This window comes from Notechis scutatus, chromosome 1 (assembly GCF_049901735.1).
Source record: "Notechis scutatus isolate UNSWTSFEM ecotype Mainland chromosome 1, rNotScu1.2, whole genome shotgun sequence".
NCBI lineage: Eukaryota > Metazoa > Chordata > Lepidosauria > Squamata > Elapidae > Notechis > Notechis scutatus.
Genome location: NC_142009.1, coordinates 296890099 through 296906081, shown reverse-complemented (window position 1 = coordinate 296906081; position 15983 = coordinate 296890099). Strand labels below are relative to the sequence as shown.

At 39.1% G+C, this 15983-nt stretch overlaps 1 non-coding gene across 1 annotated transcript; it reads left to right on the top strand.

The window, feature by feature from the left end:
• Positions 1 to 9253: 9253 nt before the first annotated feature.
• Positions 9254 to 9356, top strand: LOC113410166 (U6 spliceosomal RNA). Its single transcript, XR_003370633.1, has one exon. It is a non-coding gene; the product is annotated as a U6 spliceosomal RNA (small nuclear RNA).
• Positions 9357 to 15983: the final 6627 nt, after the last annotated feature.

Here is a 15983-nt window from a genome sequence, read left to right as displayed (position 1 = left end):
AGTCACATATCTGAAATCCTGATATCTATCATCAGATTTCTAAAAAGAAGTTTTTGTTTACTTTTTTACTCTTTTCTTGGGATGCTTAAACTTAAAAAAAAACAAAAAACCCAAAACTTCTGATGGCATCTTATCATTGGAAGTGAGAAAAGATGCCACATTTTGTTAGCTGATTATTTCTGTTGTCTAGCTTTTCATCAAGTTGAAGTTTTTCTATCACCTTCCCTTCAAAAACAGGAGGAACAAGATGGAGTATTTCATGTTTTTTTTTCCCTTGGGATTTAATGGAATCCTGGAAAGCTCAGAAGATGAAGTTACTAGATGATTGCTGAGTGAAAGACAAGACATTCATGTTCACTCCTTGGCTACTTCATAACTGCAATGGTGGTTTTGATATAATATATTCTATCTCTGCTGCAACTAGAAAAAGCCATTATTCTAGGCAGAGTACAGCCAAAAGATGAAACAACACTGGTGTGTATTTATTTATTGTTTATTTAACATACCTCAATCTACAGACTTGGTACAACATACGAAAACTCACTCCAAGATGGATGCTGATAAAAGATCATCTAGGGCTAACAGTTTTCATTATCTCTTTGTCATGTTTTCATCATATGCTAAATAAAAATAATTGTCATCATCTTTTATAGGAACAGGATGCTAAATAATATTTTTCCTTAGTGATGAGATGGCAGGCTTAATTTCAGATATTTCAGTGTTGAAGCTCTATTCTGTTTATGATTTAAGGTTCGTCTAGATAAAGGAGGTACATGTATCTCTTTTTACACTGCCAGCTTCCTAACAAACCAAATTCGCAGATCTGTTTTTAAAATATCTACATAATCAATTTTGTCTTCATAGTGTGCTTAAAACTTTTATTATCATCTGATAAATGGTTGTCAGCTGAGGCAAGTAGGGGATGCATAGCGATAATACACATTGGAGGAAATGAGGATCAATTTTCAACATAATGGAATGACAACAGTCTCACTTCCATTTTGAAAACTTGACAGTAAATTTAGCATTGCCAAATTTTATTATGCAATGATCTTTAAAAGTTGCAGAAATTAATGAATTTTCCCCTCTCCCCTTTGTTGATTGCAGAACTTGGTAGTGAAAAAGGCTGAGCCTAGAGATCCACTTGCCATCTTAAATTCCCCCAGCAGCACAAAATATACCTAATAATACAAAATTATAATACAAAATGTGATGTGTTGTTTGAATGTTAATGTGTAGGCATGTTTCCAGATGCAGATCTCTCTTTCAGTTAAAGCCTATAGGTTGCAAACATTGGAAGGCAGAGGCTTGATTATGTTTCTTCTGAGGTTGATTGAAATTTAACTCTAGCATACAATTCACAATGAAATGTAATATAACCCTGAATAGGCTGCTGTGCTAACTATGGTTCGATATTAGAAGGAAGTCAATGGAAAAATAATTATATAGCTGGTCACCCCTCAGGCACACTTCTATCTCTGATGCATTTTAATTATTCAGTTATTCTTGATTCAAACACTATTTTAAACCACTAGCTGTTTGAACCATGCCACACTGTTTGTCATGGTGCACAGTTTGATAACTCTAGGACTTCTCTTCTAGAACCAATGGTTAATTTAGAAATGCAAAAGTCTTATCAATGAGGAATTGCCCTTTCAGTAGCCTTTTGGAAATTGTAAACTATGAGGGTTTCTGAATCCTTCATTACATATTTGTCATAGAAACAATCAGTTAAGAAGTAATACCTTTTTTCAGAGACATACATATTCAGCATGGAATTAGAGAATAACTACAGAAAAAAGAGTATGGATATAATGGAGAGAAATTGCAGGAAAATATTTGGATACTGGAAATAACTATTAGGAATGTGGTAAGTCTTTCTAAACATTCAAAAATTCTGCAAAGAATTCAAGAGAAACAAATTTTTTAAAAAAGAATATACCAGATCTGAACGAGAAAATTTGGGCATTTTTGCACTGATCTATGTAAACCATATTTCTTTTTTATTCATAATTTCAATTTATACATCTTCCCACTCATAAAACTTACTTTCCATATGTAAGAAAAGCAAATTGGGAAAAACAAACCAGAATGTCACAGCTGCTGAAAAAATGGATCTGGAAACTAGAAAACAAGAGCCAGTTTGATATAATGGCTAAATTTCAAGCTAGAAATTGAGAAACTGTGAGTTCAAGATCTGTCTTAGACACGAAACTAGGTGGGTGGCCTTGGGCCAACCATTTTTTCTTACCCTAAGAAGAAGGCAAAGGCAAATCAGTTTTAAAAATCTTGCCAACTAAACTACAGGTCCAGGCAATCACCAGAAGTGAGGGCTAACCTGAAGGCATATACATTCATGCACATTCAAGCTCACACATAATAGAGAGGGAGGGAGGGAGAGGGAGACAGAGAGAGAGAGAGAGGGAGGGAGGGAGAGAGAAAGAGAAAAGAAAATTACTTTACATTTTACCGCTACTATTACTTTCCTAGTATCCTTTCCCATCCCGAAACACCTCACAAACAATACCAACTTTCTACACAAAATTCTTAAGAAGTTGCCCACAGTAAAATGTGGTAAATTTTTTGAAGAATACTATTATGTTTGCAAGGATTCATAGTAAGCTTCGTTCAAATAGTTCACAGAAAGGTTGAAGAAAAATTCAGAATCTCCAAACACAGTCACTTTTCTATCTGAAAATAGAAATTGAGGGAATATTAAAAAGATAAAATTAACCAGATCACATTTTATTACCTTTGATAAACCAGATACTGAAGAATAAATGTTAAGTACGAAGCATGGGCGTAGAAACGGAGACGAAACTGCTTCACGTGAACTTCAGCTCTTTATTTACAGCATGATAACAGAGACAAAAAAACCCCGGATAGCGGCCGCCCTTTTATAGAGTGAACTGCTATCCAATGGATGTTGTTATAGGGTTTGAACCTCGTCCAATGGGACTCGGCCCGCCAACAGCCAGTCAGATTGCTCGGAATTAACCAATCATAACTTGCCATTATAAGGGCCAATAGGAAGTGCAGGATTACGATCCTGCTATGCAAATGAATCTTTATTAATTACATTTCTTTAGTTCACAACACCCCTCCCCCCTGGGTTCCGTTTGACGGCCATGGTGACGTAATCTCTCAGGTATGCATAGTTGATTTCCGCTGTTCCACCGGTTTTTGTTTAAAGTTCGGTTCCGGTGGAATGCAAGGCTCGTTTCCGCCCGGGGTTGCTTCCGCGATACTATCAGAGTCCCTTAAGTCCATTCCTGGATCGGGCGGGCCTGTTTCCGCTATGGTGTTCCTCTGCGGGGAGGATGGCCCCAATCCTGGACTTTCTTCAGGTGGCACGAGCACTCGGTTTAGTGGCCGTCTGTCCTCGATTACGCCGTCGCCTATGCGGTCTTCGTCCCCTCGGTATTCCCTCCCCCTGAGTTTGGAAGTCCTGGGGTCGCGGATATTTGGTTGTAAACGAGATCGAAGTTGGTCTATGTGGCGTTTCCATATCTTGCCATCTGTCGTCTTAAGGCGGTAAGATCTAGGGCCAGTGAGGTAGACTACGGTGGCAGGGACCCACAACGGTTTGCCGGAAAGGTTTTTAGCGTAGACCAAGTCGCGTACCTTGAATTGGCGATATGTTCCGCTGGATCTGCAAGGTTTCTCTGGCGAATAAGATGGGTGTAATCGGTCGAGGTGGGAGCGAAGCTTCCGCCCCATTAAAAGTTTGGCTGGAGTCTTGTTGGTGACACTGTGGGGGATAATGTGTTGTAGTAAGAGTATTTTGTTCAATCTAGCGTCGATGTCCCCCGGATCCATTTTTTGGAGTGTCTTTTTAAGGAATTGGACCATCCGTTCCGCTCTACCGTTTGCCGCAGGGTGAGCCGGCGAAGTTAAGGCATGGCGGATGCCTCGGTCCGCCAAGTATTGTTCGAAGGTGAGAGCAGTAAATTGGGGTCCGTTGTCGGAAACTACAACGTCCGGGAAACCGTGTGTTGTGAATAATCTATGTAGTTTTTTAATAACGGAGTCAGTAGTCATGCTTTTCATCTTGTGGATTTCGAGCCAGTTAGAGTAAGCATCCACGGTTAGGAGAAAAGTGTGTCCCTTCGTAGGTCCCGCGAAATCAATGTGGATGTGGGACCATGGGCCTCGAGGCGTTTCCCATTCAGTGGGGGTTGCTCTCAGTGTGGCGTTGCTGACCTCTTGGCAGTTTCTACACGTGGTTACCCAGGCTTCAATTTGTTTATCGATGCCTGGCCACCACGCGTAGCTTCGAGCGAGAGCCTTCATGCGGACGATGCCCGGATGTCCTTCGTGGAGGGTTTGCAACATGAGTCGCTGTAGTCTCTCTGGCATGACGACTCTATCTCCCCATAGGATGCAGCCCTTCTGGGAGAATAGTTCCATTTGGCGGTGTTTGAACGGTGCAAAAGTGGTGGGAGTTTCTTCGACTGGCCAGCCGCGTTTGACCCAACTGAGAACTTTTGCGAGGATAGCGTCCCGTTTTGTGTTGGCGGCGATATCCCTTGCCGTTAGTGGCGGTGAGTTGAGGGTTTCAATTTGCAGCGTATTGAGGGTCGGAGCTGGGTCGCTGACGGTTTCCAGAAGTGGGGAACGGCTCAAAGCGTCAGCGTGGGGAATGGCTTTCCCTGGGCGAGGCTGCAGTACGTAGTTGTAGGCTGCTAGGAATTCTGACCAGCGAGTCATTCTAGGTGACAATATATGCGGTGTTGGTTTATCACCTGCTAAAATGCCAAGTAAAGGCTTGTGGTCTGTGACTAGAGTAAAGGGCCGCCCGTAAACATATTCGTGAAATCGTTTCACGGCCGATACAATAGCAAGAGCCTCTTTGTCAAGTTGGCTATAGTTTTGTTCAGCCTTTGATAACGTGCGGGAAAAGTAAGCAATAGGAGCCTCATTCCCGTTTGGTAACACGTGGCTCAAAATGGCTCCAACCCCAAACGGTGACGCGTCGGATGTAATGTTTAATGGCAAAGTCTCGTTGTACTGCATTAGCACAGCGTCAGAAGTTAATAAGTCTTTAACCTTTCTGAAAGAGTGTTCTTCTCTGTGACCCCAAACCCAAATAGCTTTCTTGTCGAGAAGTCAATGTAAGGGTTCGGCTACTGTTGCCTTGTGAGGCAAGAAGATGTTATAAAAATTGATGAGTCCCAAGAAGGCCTGGAGATCAGCCTTATTTTTAGGTCTTGGGGCATTTTTAATTGCTTTGAGTTTGGTCTCGGTGCGGTGAATCCCTTGTTTATCGAGGAGATACCCAAGAAACTCCACCCGCTCAGTACACAGTTGACACTTATTTTTTTTTCACCTTGAGGCCGGCGTCTTTGAATCTATGTAGAACTAGTTTGAGACGCCGCTCGAGCTCTTCTTTATTAGGGGCCGCAATTAAAACGTCATCAAAATACGGCACAACCCCTTTTATGCCTTGCAAAAGTCTCTCCATTAGACTCTGAAATATCCCGGGAGCTACACTCACTCCGAACTGGAGTCTGTTGCATTTAAAGGCACCTCGGTGTAACGATAGTCTGTGCCTCTGCGGTTTCCGTATCAACGGTAGTTGTTGATACGCTTGCGCTAAGTCTAACTTTGCGAAGTTCTTCCCGCCCCCAGGGAGTGGAGAAGATGTTGAACCACCGGCACTGGATAAGCACTCTGTTGGAGTGTGTGGTTCAGGGTGGCGCGGTAGTCTCCACAAATTCTGATCGACCCATCCGGTTTGATGGGGGTTACGATTGGGGTCTCCCATCGGGCATGGTCAATAGGCTCCAACACCCTTGGGCTATTAACTTATCAAGTTGCTCGTTGATCTTGGGTTTAAGGGCTTAATGGTACCGACGAGGCTTAAGGCGGATAGGGGCTACTTCTGGATTGAGGTTAAATGATATAGGGGTCCCTTTGTACTTGCCTAAGTTGTCCGAAAAGATGTCCTGGAATTCCTGGACGATGCCTTCTTCCCAATCGTTGCTCTCGGCATGGTGAATGCCGCTAATTCAATCCCTAGTGGGGCGAACCATTGTAGGCCTAGCAAACTGGTCCGGTTGCCGTCGACAACAGTCAATGGGAGTGCTGCACTATGATTTTTGAAAGTTACTCGGACTTGAGTCAAGCCAGCGACTGGAATCGTGTTCCCCTGGTAATCCCTGAGGACGATCCTCTGGATGCTGAGGTCCTGACAGCGGATGGTCGGGATGAGTTGTTTGAGGGTCTTCCAGGAGACCATCGAGAGGGATGATCCCGAATCGACTTCCATTTGGCAAGGTTGGTTTTCTATGGCGACTCTCACTCGGATTTTCTGTGCGTCTAGTAGCGGCGTGGCCGATGGTTGTCGTTTGGTGTGCCTCTTCCTGTTTTGCTTGAAGAGCTGGTGCCCTGTTTCTGTAGGAGTGGTTGTTTTCTTGGTTACCCAAGCGATGCCGGTTTACAAGAACGTTTCTTGCGGGTTGTCGGAGGTTGTTCTCCCTTCGGCTTGGGTTGGACTCTCTCTTGCTTCTGCAGGCCCGTGCGATGTGGCCTCTCTTTCCACAGGCATGGCAGAGTGCGTAGCGGAATTTGCAGTTGCTTCTCTTATGGTTGGCTCCACAACTTTGGCAGAGTGCGTAGCGGAATTTGCATTTGTGCGGAGTCCTTAGAATTCGTGGACTCTGATTGCCCCGAATCCTGATGACTTCTTCTTCATCACTCTTCAGTTTGCGATTCTTTGTTGTCGGAAACTTCTCTAAACCTGGTGAAGTGTCACAGGCGAGTTGACGAAGCGGTGCATGGTTGCGGTGCCTTCGAGCCGACTTCCTGGTTTCTTCTGCTGCAGTAGCATAGGTGACGGCCTTTGGAAAGCTGACGTTGTCTTTCTCCATAGGCCTTCTGCGCCCGTGTCGTGCATCTAATCCCAGAACTGGGCAGCTATGGCTTTTCTGTTGTTCCCTCTGGTAATACTCGCGTCTTTGGGCCAGTGTTGATGCTGTGGATGCATAATGAGCCCGAAGGAGGGGTGCGAGGGTGTCCCAACCCATTTCTGTTACTTCAGCCGGTTTTGCGAATGCTTTAGCCACCCCGAATATGGCAGGCCTGCAGTACGTCAAAAACACCGCTCTTTTCTTGCTGGTGGACATGTCCTCTAAATTGTTGGTTTCCAATAATATCTGGAAACGTTCCATATACGACTCCCAGTCTTCTTTGTCTGGGTCAAAAGGAGCGGGTGGTATAGCGCCGCCTGACATCCTGTCGATGTAGGTGCGCTCTCAGCCACGTGCTTTGGTTGGTGCTCTGTAGGGTTTAGCCAGCTCTATTGTCTCCGAATCCCACCCTCGTCGCCAGTGTTAAGTACGAAGCATGGGCGTAGAAACGGAGACGAAACTGCTTAACGTGAACTTCAGCTCTTTATTTACAGCATGATAACAGAGACAAAAAAACCCCGGATAGCGGCCGCCCTTTTATAGAGTGAACTGCTATCCAATGGATGTTGTTATAGGGTTTGAACCTCGTCCAATGGGACTCGGCCCGCCAACAGCCAGTCAGATTGCTCGGAATTAACCAATCATAACTTGCCATTATAAAGGCCAATAGGAAGATCTTGCTATGCAAATGAATCTTTATTAATTACATTTCTTTAGTTCACAACAATAAATATTGTCAAAATATTACTTATATTTGTAATGGGTTGTATAATGTGTTGGGAAATTATTGCTGTTAATTTTCATTTCAGTTTGCTCCCAGCACTCCCAGTCAATCCCTGTATCCAAATCAAAAGAAGCTATACATTACTCAGTTCAGCTAGCAAAAATATAGTTTGATTTTTTTATGAAAAGAGAGTTAACTAGCAAATATTGGCAAAAACAAGGAGAGAAAAACTAACATGAACAGATAAGAAGATATATATGTCTACACATTCATACGTACATACTTACATACATGCATACATGAGGAAAATTAACATGGACAGTCTCAAAGGTAGTGCTCCAAACTTATGTACACAGCAGCAAAATGGAAGTGGAAAAATAGGACATAAGGTGATCTCTCTTCTATTCTGTGTAATTCTGGTGGACACAGATGATGTATGTAACACAAAAAGACTAGAAATTTTCCAGTCTATACACAAAAAGAGGAAACACCTCAATAATGTTTTATTATGTTAGTGTATATTTATAGGATGCTTATATTTTCACAGATAGTCCACAAAGTATGGCCTTTTTCCACTGTGTATATATTTGGTGCTATGTGGATATATCTGTACAAAGATACAAAAACATCATAGGAATAGTTTGTTTATTCTGTAGACATTTAACTGAGAAGCAAAACCATATGCTTGCTTTCAGCTTTCCCTGTCAACAGTTCTACAAATAAAGGAATAAACAAACTACTTCTTATTTGAAAAAGCTCCTCATTTGGTAATACAAGTCCGTTTTTTGGTAGCTGAGTTACTATTCCATGGGGAAAGAAGATGAGAGTCATTATGTTGCCTATTTATATTTGCCTGGATTTTGAAAATTGCTCCATATAGCTTTTTCATGCTCTGTAACTCCTAATATTTTCTTAATGAAGGATATACAGTAGTTTGCATCTGTTGCTCTTTTTTTCAGCCCCCTAATAACATCTCCCTTTCAGTCAGGGCTACAGAGATTGTTTCCCATAATTATAAATCAGAATTACAAAAATCTGCTTGTTGCTTTTGAATTAAATTACAATCTATCTATCTATCTATCTATCTATCTATCTATCTATCTATCTATCTATCTATCTATCTATCTATCTACCATTTTGGGATATGAAATAGAATTTGGTCAAGGGGAATAAAATAGAAACCAAGAGAACAAAAGATGACAAAGGGACATAGTTGTCAATGGTTTTCCTATTTAAAGTTACCAGAAAGATTCAAAATAGAAAAATAATTCATAGTACTTGTCAGATTATTTATTTACTGGCAGAGACATAGTTAACAGAGTCAGTGAGTAGGCATGGTAACAGACCAGCCAATGCGAGCTGACCTGGAAAGTGAAACAGGAAGTTTTCTCTCTCTGTGTTTTGCTCATGTCTGCTGAAGTTACTTGCAACATGTTTCTGTTTGAGTTTGCTCCATGTTGGAGAAATCTACAATTGGTTTGTAAAATATACTTATTATGTTTATAAAGACATTAAATGAAGCATCAGCTATCTGTGTTTATTCTTCTGGCGCTGAATTAACACTGCAGAACTCTGAATAGGTTATGGGCCCCAAAGGCCAGAAAAATCCTGAATTGTAATGCTTCGGCAGCACATATACTAAAATTGGAACGATACAGAGAAGATTAGCATGGCCCCTGCGCAAGGATGACACGCAAATTCGTGAAGCGTTCCATATCCAGCTCCTTGCCTAACCTATGGTCACAAGCCACAGTCATCCCCATCTTCAAAAAGGGAGACCCAAGCCTAGTTGAAAATTACAGACCAATCTCCTTATGCTGCGTCACTTGTAAAGTCATGGAATCAATTATTAACCAATCCATCATCCTCCACTTAGAGACAAACAACCTACTCTCCAATAAACAATTTGGTTTCAGAAAAAAACTATCCTGTAATCTGCAACTCTTACACTGCAAAAACATATGGACGACACAACTCGACCAGGGCAAAGCAATAGACGCAATCTACATAGACTTCTGTAAAGCCTTTGATTCAGTGGTACACGACAAACTACTCCTAAAAATAAAATCCTATGGTATCTCTGGACAACTGCATAACTGGATAGTAGCATTCCTGGCAAACAGACAACAAATGGTCAAAATTGGGAGTGTCCTATCAAATTCTGTACCTGTCAATAGTGGTGTCCCCCAAGGCAGTGTTCTAGGACCAACTCTCTTCATACTCTACATAAATGACCTCTGTGATCATATTAAGAGCAATTCCGTTCTTTTCGCTGATGATGTAAAGCTGTTCAATACCACAGACAATACTGCTACCCTACAAAAGATCTTGACTATGTATCAGAATGGTCAAACAAATGGCAACTTCAAATCTCAACAAATAAATGCTCTGTCTTACATATTGGCAAAAAAATCAGAAAATAAAATACAAGCTGAATAGTCAAGATCTTGTTGATGACCCAAGCTCTGTAAAGGACCTTGGAATACTCACCTCTAATGATCTAAGTGCTAGAGCCCACTGCAACTACATAGCCAAAAAGGCATTAAGAGTTGTTAACCTAATCCTACGTAGCTTTTTCTCTGGTAATATCACACTACTAACCAGAGCATACAAAACATTTGCTAGACCAATACTCGAATACAGTTCATCAGTCTGGAACCCACATTATGTATCTGATATTAGCACAATTGAGAAAGTCCAGAAATATTTCACAAGAAGAGTTCTCCACTCCTCTACTCGTTGTAGAATACCTTATGCCACCAGACTTGAAATTCTAGAACTAGAAAACCTTGAATTACGCCGTCTTCGGTCTGACTTAAGCATGGTATATAAAATCATACATTGCAATGTCCTACCTGTCAATGAATACTTCAGCTTCAACCATAACAACACAAGAGCACACAATAGATACAAACTCAAAGTTAACCGCACCAAACTTGATTGCAGGAAATACGACTTCAGCAATAGAGTGGTCAATGTCTGGAATACTCTACCTGACTCTGTAGTTTCTTCCCCAAACCCCAAAAACTTTAACCTTAGACTGTCTACTATTGACCTCACCCCTTTCCTAAGAGGTCTGTAGGGGGCGTGCATAAGCACACCAACGTGCCTACCGTCCCTGTCCTATTGTTTCTCTTATTCTTCTTTTATTTTTCTTATATGTACCCATTTCATGTATTCACAACTATGTATACACTTATACTTATTATCTTGTAAACAATTGGCAAATCAAATAAACAAACAAACAAACAGACTGCCTGTGTTAAAAGTAAGAAACAAGGCAAGAGGCTTTGCAGGATGGCTGAAAAAAATTAAAGAAAGCTCTCTACCCCGTTTGGGTCAGAACTATATTATTTGGGCTGCAAAGATGGAATATTTCCTGAAGACTAAAGAGCTTTGGAATATTGTTTAAAATCCACCCCAGGCACCATTGAATGCTGCAGATGAGAAGCTGCATGATAGAGCATTTGCTTATATCATCTTAAGTTTAGAAGATGATCAGTTTATCAATGTAGCTGATTTAAAGACTGTAAAGGAAGTCTGGAATAAATTGAGGATTGTTCATGTGAGTGTATCTGCATGCAACATGGTACAATTATCAAGAAAGTTATATGGAGCTCGTTTGCAGCCAGAGATTCAGTGGAACAGCATTTTGTTCATATGCAAACTTTGTGGAATTAGAACAACGTGGGATGGAATCTCAGAAAGTGGTTTCAAAAAGGTTTTGAACAGCCTAGATGAAACGTGGGACATTGTTACTGCAGTGTTTGAATGCAAACCAGAGCATGGGGGGAGGACGTTAAGGGCATTGCATTAACCCCTGGTTGTAATTTCTTTATTATCTCTTTTAGGAGGTGAATTTTTCAAGGGGGGATGCCTGACAGCCTTTGAAGCCATATTCCATGCTTCCACAAAGCCTGGGAGAGTGGAAGGGGGTGATTTCAATTAAGTAGCTCTAAGTAGACAATATATATATATATATATATATATATATATATATATATATATATATATATATATATATAATCTTTGGTTATTCAGGTTCTCCGCTTAAGATTGGAAGTATCTAGGCAACGTTTCGAGTGAAGTCTCATTCATCATCTTCAGGCTTCTGTCTTCAGCCTGTGCTTCACCTGAGAAGCACAGAGCTGAATACAAGCCTGAATATGATGATATGAAGACTTCATCAATGACGTTCCTGATACATTCTCCAATCTTACGGAGAACTCAATGACAAAAGATCCACATACAAATACCCGCGAACCTCAGAAAACATATATATATATATATATATATATATATATATATATATATATATATATATATATATATATATATATATATATATATATATATATATATATTTGGTAGTTCAACGTTATTAAGGATGGAAAAAGGATCTTACATGGGGGTGGATCATGATTTGTCCATGTGATGTGATGATGGTAAAAGTTTGGGACATTGTGGGAAGTTTGGGAAACTTTTAGTTTTGAGATTCCACAGATGTGCCAGGTGCTATTCCAATAAAGGTACTTTTGAGATTATTCTTGTCTTGGAGTTACTGATTGTTGGAACGCTGACACTAGCCCTGCTCAAATAGGAAATCCTATACCATTTCAGACAAATGGTTGTCCAATCTCTTCTTTTTTAAAATAGAAAAATCCTTTTCTTTTTCCTTTATATTCTGTTTTCACTTGTATTTTTACTCAGGTTTTACAACTTTTAGTAAGCTAACAACTGCCATACATTAATTATGAATTGTGCAAATAAATTCTTTATTTTAAATCATTTTCCAATCAGCTTTATAAGATGGACTCTTTATTAAGGTAAAAGTAAAGGTTCCCCTCACACATCCGTGCTAGTCATTTTCAGCTCTAGGGGAGCGGCACTCATCTCCATTACAAAGCTGAAGAGCCAGCACTGTCTGAAGACATCTCTGTGGTCATATGGCCAGCATGACTAAATGCTGAAGGTTCACGAAATGCTGTTACCTTCCCACCAAGTGGTCCCTATTTCTCTAATTGCATTTTTACATGCTTTTGAACTGCTAGATTGGCAGAAGATGGGACAAGTCATGGGAGTTCACTCCGTTATGCAGTGCTAAGGATTTGAACTACCAAACTGCTGACCTTTCTCTTCGACAAGCTCAAGGTCTTAGCCACTGAGCCACCATGTCCCATTATTTTTATTCTTTATTACCTCTTTATTACCATAGATTAAATCTTCTCAGCGACCATTTCAGTAATAAGATATCTTGTAGTTGAATTTGCATCTTTTACTTTCTTTTTTTAAAAAAAAAAAAATCTGGCTTATTTTATATTGTAATCTATGCAGTACAATTTGTATTACTTTTGGAGATTTAGCAGAAATAAGACTTTGACTGATTTTGCAGGAAACAGTACAAAAATGTATTAAACAAACAAATAAATAAGCTTTTCCCACAATGAATCTTGGAATCCAAGGAATTACTGCTTTTTCCTTCAGTTTATGTAAAAAATATTTTTCATTGCTTACCATAGCTAACACTAAATATCAGCATAACCTAAGTATTATTGATTGATTGATTTGTATTTATATGCCACCCAAGTGACTCTGGCCAGCTGACTGTTAACAAATCTAAATCCAAATACTGATGAAAAAGATTATGGGTGTGCCATTAGTTTTAGTTTTAATAAGAGGTTAAAATATTGTTAAAATGTTATCTTTTATTTATTATTTTTTAAAAAAGAACAGTTATGGGTAGGTACGTGTGTGCATAGATAGATAGATAGATAGATAGATAGATAGATAGATAGATGATAAATAGATAGATAGATAGATAGATAGATAGACAGACAGACAGACAGACAGACAGATTGATTCACAGTTTTGAATTTAAGAAATACTGATCTGAAGTATATATAATAACAACAAAAGGGAGAATGTCCATTTTTCTTAACCCTAAATAATTTCCAGGACTAGATGTTCAGGTCTACCAACATTCAAGTTGAATGTTCTTTTTTTTCCTTTTTAGCCAAAGGAAAAACATGGCTGTTTTGTAGTATAGATGATAAGGCATGTTCTGATATTACTATTGCATTTACATTAGTCTGGGGATTGGATGACTATTAGGCTTGTGGGCCACAAATTAACCTTTTAATGCAGAATAGATAGTTTTATATATTTTATTTGAGGTATTTCTGAAAATGATGATCTATTTTACTTGCTGGTATAGTTTAGTCTATGTAATGGAGCTGTCAGAATGGAGAATGGAATGGGAATAGCTTGAAAGACCAAAATTAAAATAAGACCTACAAATTGCAGAAAGCACTCTGTTTGGCAACAGATCTGTGTTTCTGCAGCTACAGTTCCATATTACTGTTAATTGCCTGTTGGATGAAAGGCAACAACAGAAATGAATAGTTTCTGACAGGACCCAAAACCATATTCTGGTTTATTTTACAGCTGTTGTAAATGTTATCATTTGATTCTAATGTAATATGCCATGTTCCAAAACATTAAGATGAAAACAGGAAAATAGTGAGAGGAAGTAGGAAACATTTTTTCCCACAGAGATTACTTTTCTTGTGATAAAGAGCTCTGGAAGGATAGAATATTTTTCTTTACTTTGAAAATTTCTAAGGAAAAAAATCAAACGGATACAACTTTTTTAAGACTATCTAGACTGATAGAAATGGCAGCACCCTTGATGTGAAAGAGCACTTTGACAAATGGGATGGCTTCTGGGACTATCAGTGCTGACATCTTTGTAAATTTGACAGCTGCTTTTATTATCCAAGTCCTGTAAGTTATAGCTGTATTTTAGAGTGTAAGCTCAACAGAAAAAGATCTTATCATAATTATATTATACTAACGAGCCATTGCTTTTGTATTCTATTGATATGTTCCATAATCTTATTTGATGCCTTTCGTAACATTCTGCTTTTTAGAACTGCAGTCCAATAAAATAAATGAATAGGAAGCCATATTCACCTCTACTTTTGTTGGCATTAATGTACAGAAGTAGGTGAACGCAGAATTTTTGGATGCTATGCCTATAGTGTACATTCTATTTGATTAATCATGTTAACGTGGAAGATAATAGTCAACACTATAATCTTAAATAGCAGTTTACAGTTTGATATCATAAAACTGGTGAAATACTTTAGAGAAGAAATATATACAGGAATCAGATGAATCTTGTATCCCAATTAAACTGGGTTGATTTGGACAAATTATTGTATGGATTCTCCCAGAGATGAAGTTAGTATGAGGTCTGCTAAAAAAAAAAGCCAACACAGTCCTAGGCTACATTAACAGAGAGGTATAGAATCAAGATCATAAGAAATGTTAGTACAACTTTATAATGTCTTGATAAGACAATACTTGGACTATTGCATTCAGTTTTAATTGTTATTAGATGTTGACACTTTAGAAAGAGTGCAGAAAAGAGCAACAAAGATTATTAGGGGACTGGAGGTTAAAACATATGAAAAATGGTTGCAGAAATTTGGTATGTCTAGTTTAATGAAAGGAAGGACTAGGGATAATATGATAATAGTATTCCAGTATCTAAGGGACTGCCATGAAGAAGAGGGGTCTACCTTTTTTCTGAAGCAGCTGAAGGCAAAGCAAGAAGCAATGGATGGAAACTAATCAAGAAGAGAACCAACCTAGAACTAAGGAGAAATTTTCTTAAAAGAACAATTAATAAGTGAAATGATTTGCCTACAGAAGTTGTGGGCTCCAACACTGGAAGTTTTTAAGAAGAGATTGGATAACCATTTGTCTCAAATCGTACAGGGTTTCCTGCTTGAGTAGGGAATTGGACTAGGAGACTCTTCCAACTCTGTTACTCTGGTACTCTGTTATGAATATTGAAAAATGGAATTTCCAAAGCTTCAGGACTGATCCTGAGAGAGATTGACTGCAAAAAAATTGTATCTGTCAGCTCAATTCTTGAGGGGCAGAAAATATTTGAATAATTCATATTACAAAGGCTAATATTATACAAAACTCCCTTTAAAAATCCTTCATAAATTTGGTAAATTTAATTATGGGAGAAGGCACAATGTTTCTATTAATTTTATTTATCTATGTCAAGAGAGAAACAAAACAAATCTTTCTATTATAAGTTTTAACTTAGAATGATGCATTCTTTTAGTCATTTTCCCTCTAGCTAGAAATATTTATTTATTTTATTTAATTTCTAGAGCTGCCCAACTTAACCAGGTGACTCAGATTAGGTTATCTCATTTCTGAAGGCAATCTGGGCAGTGTACCTTCAGAAATTTATTTATTTCTATTTATGAATGGGGCAACATTGCAAATATAGTTGCATTGCAAATATAGTTGCAACTTTTCCACCT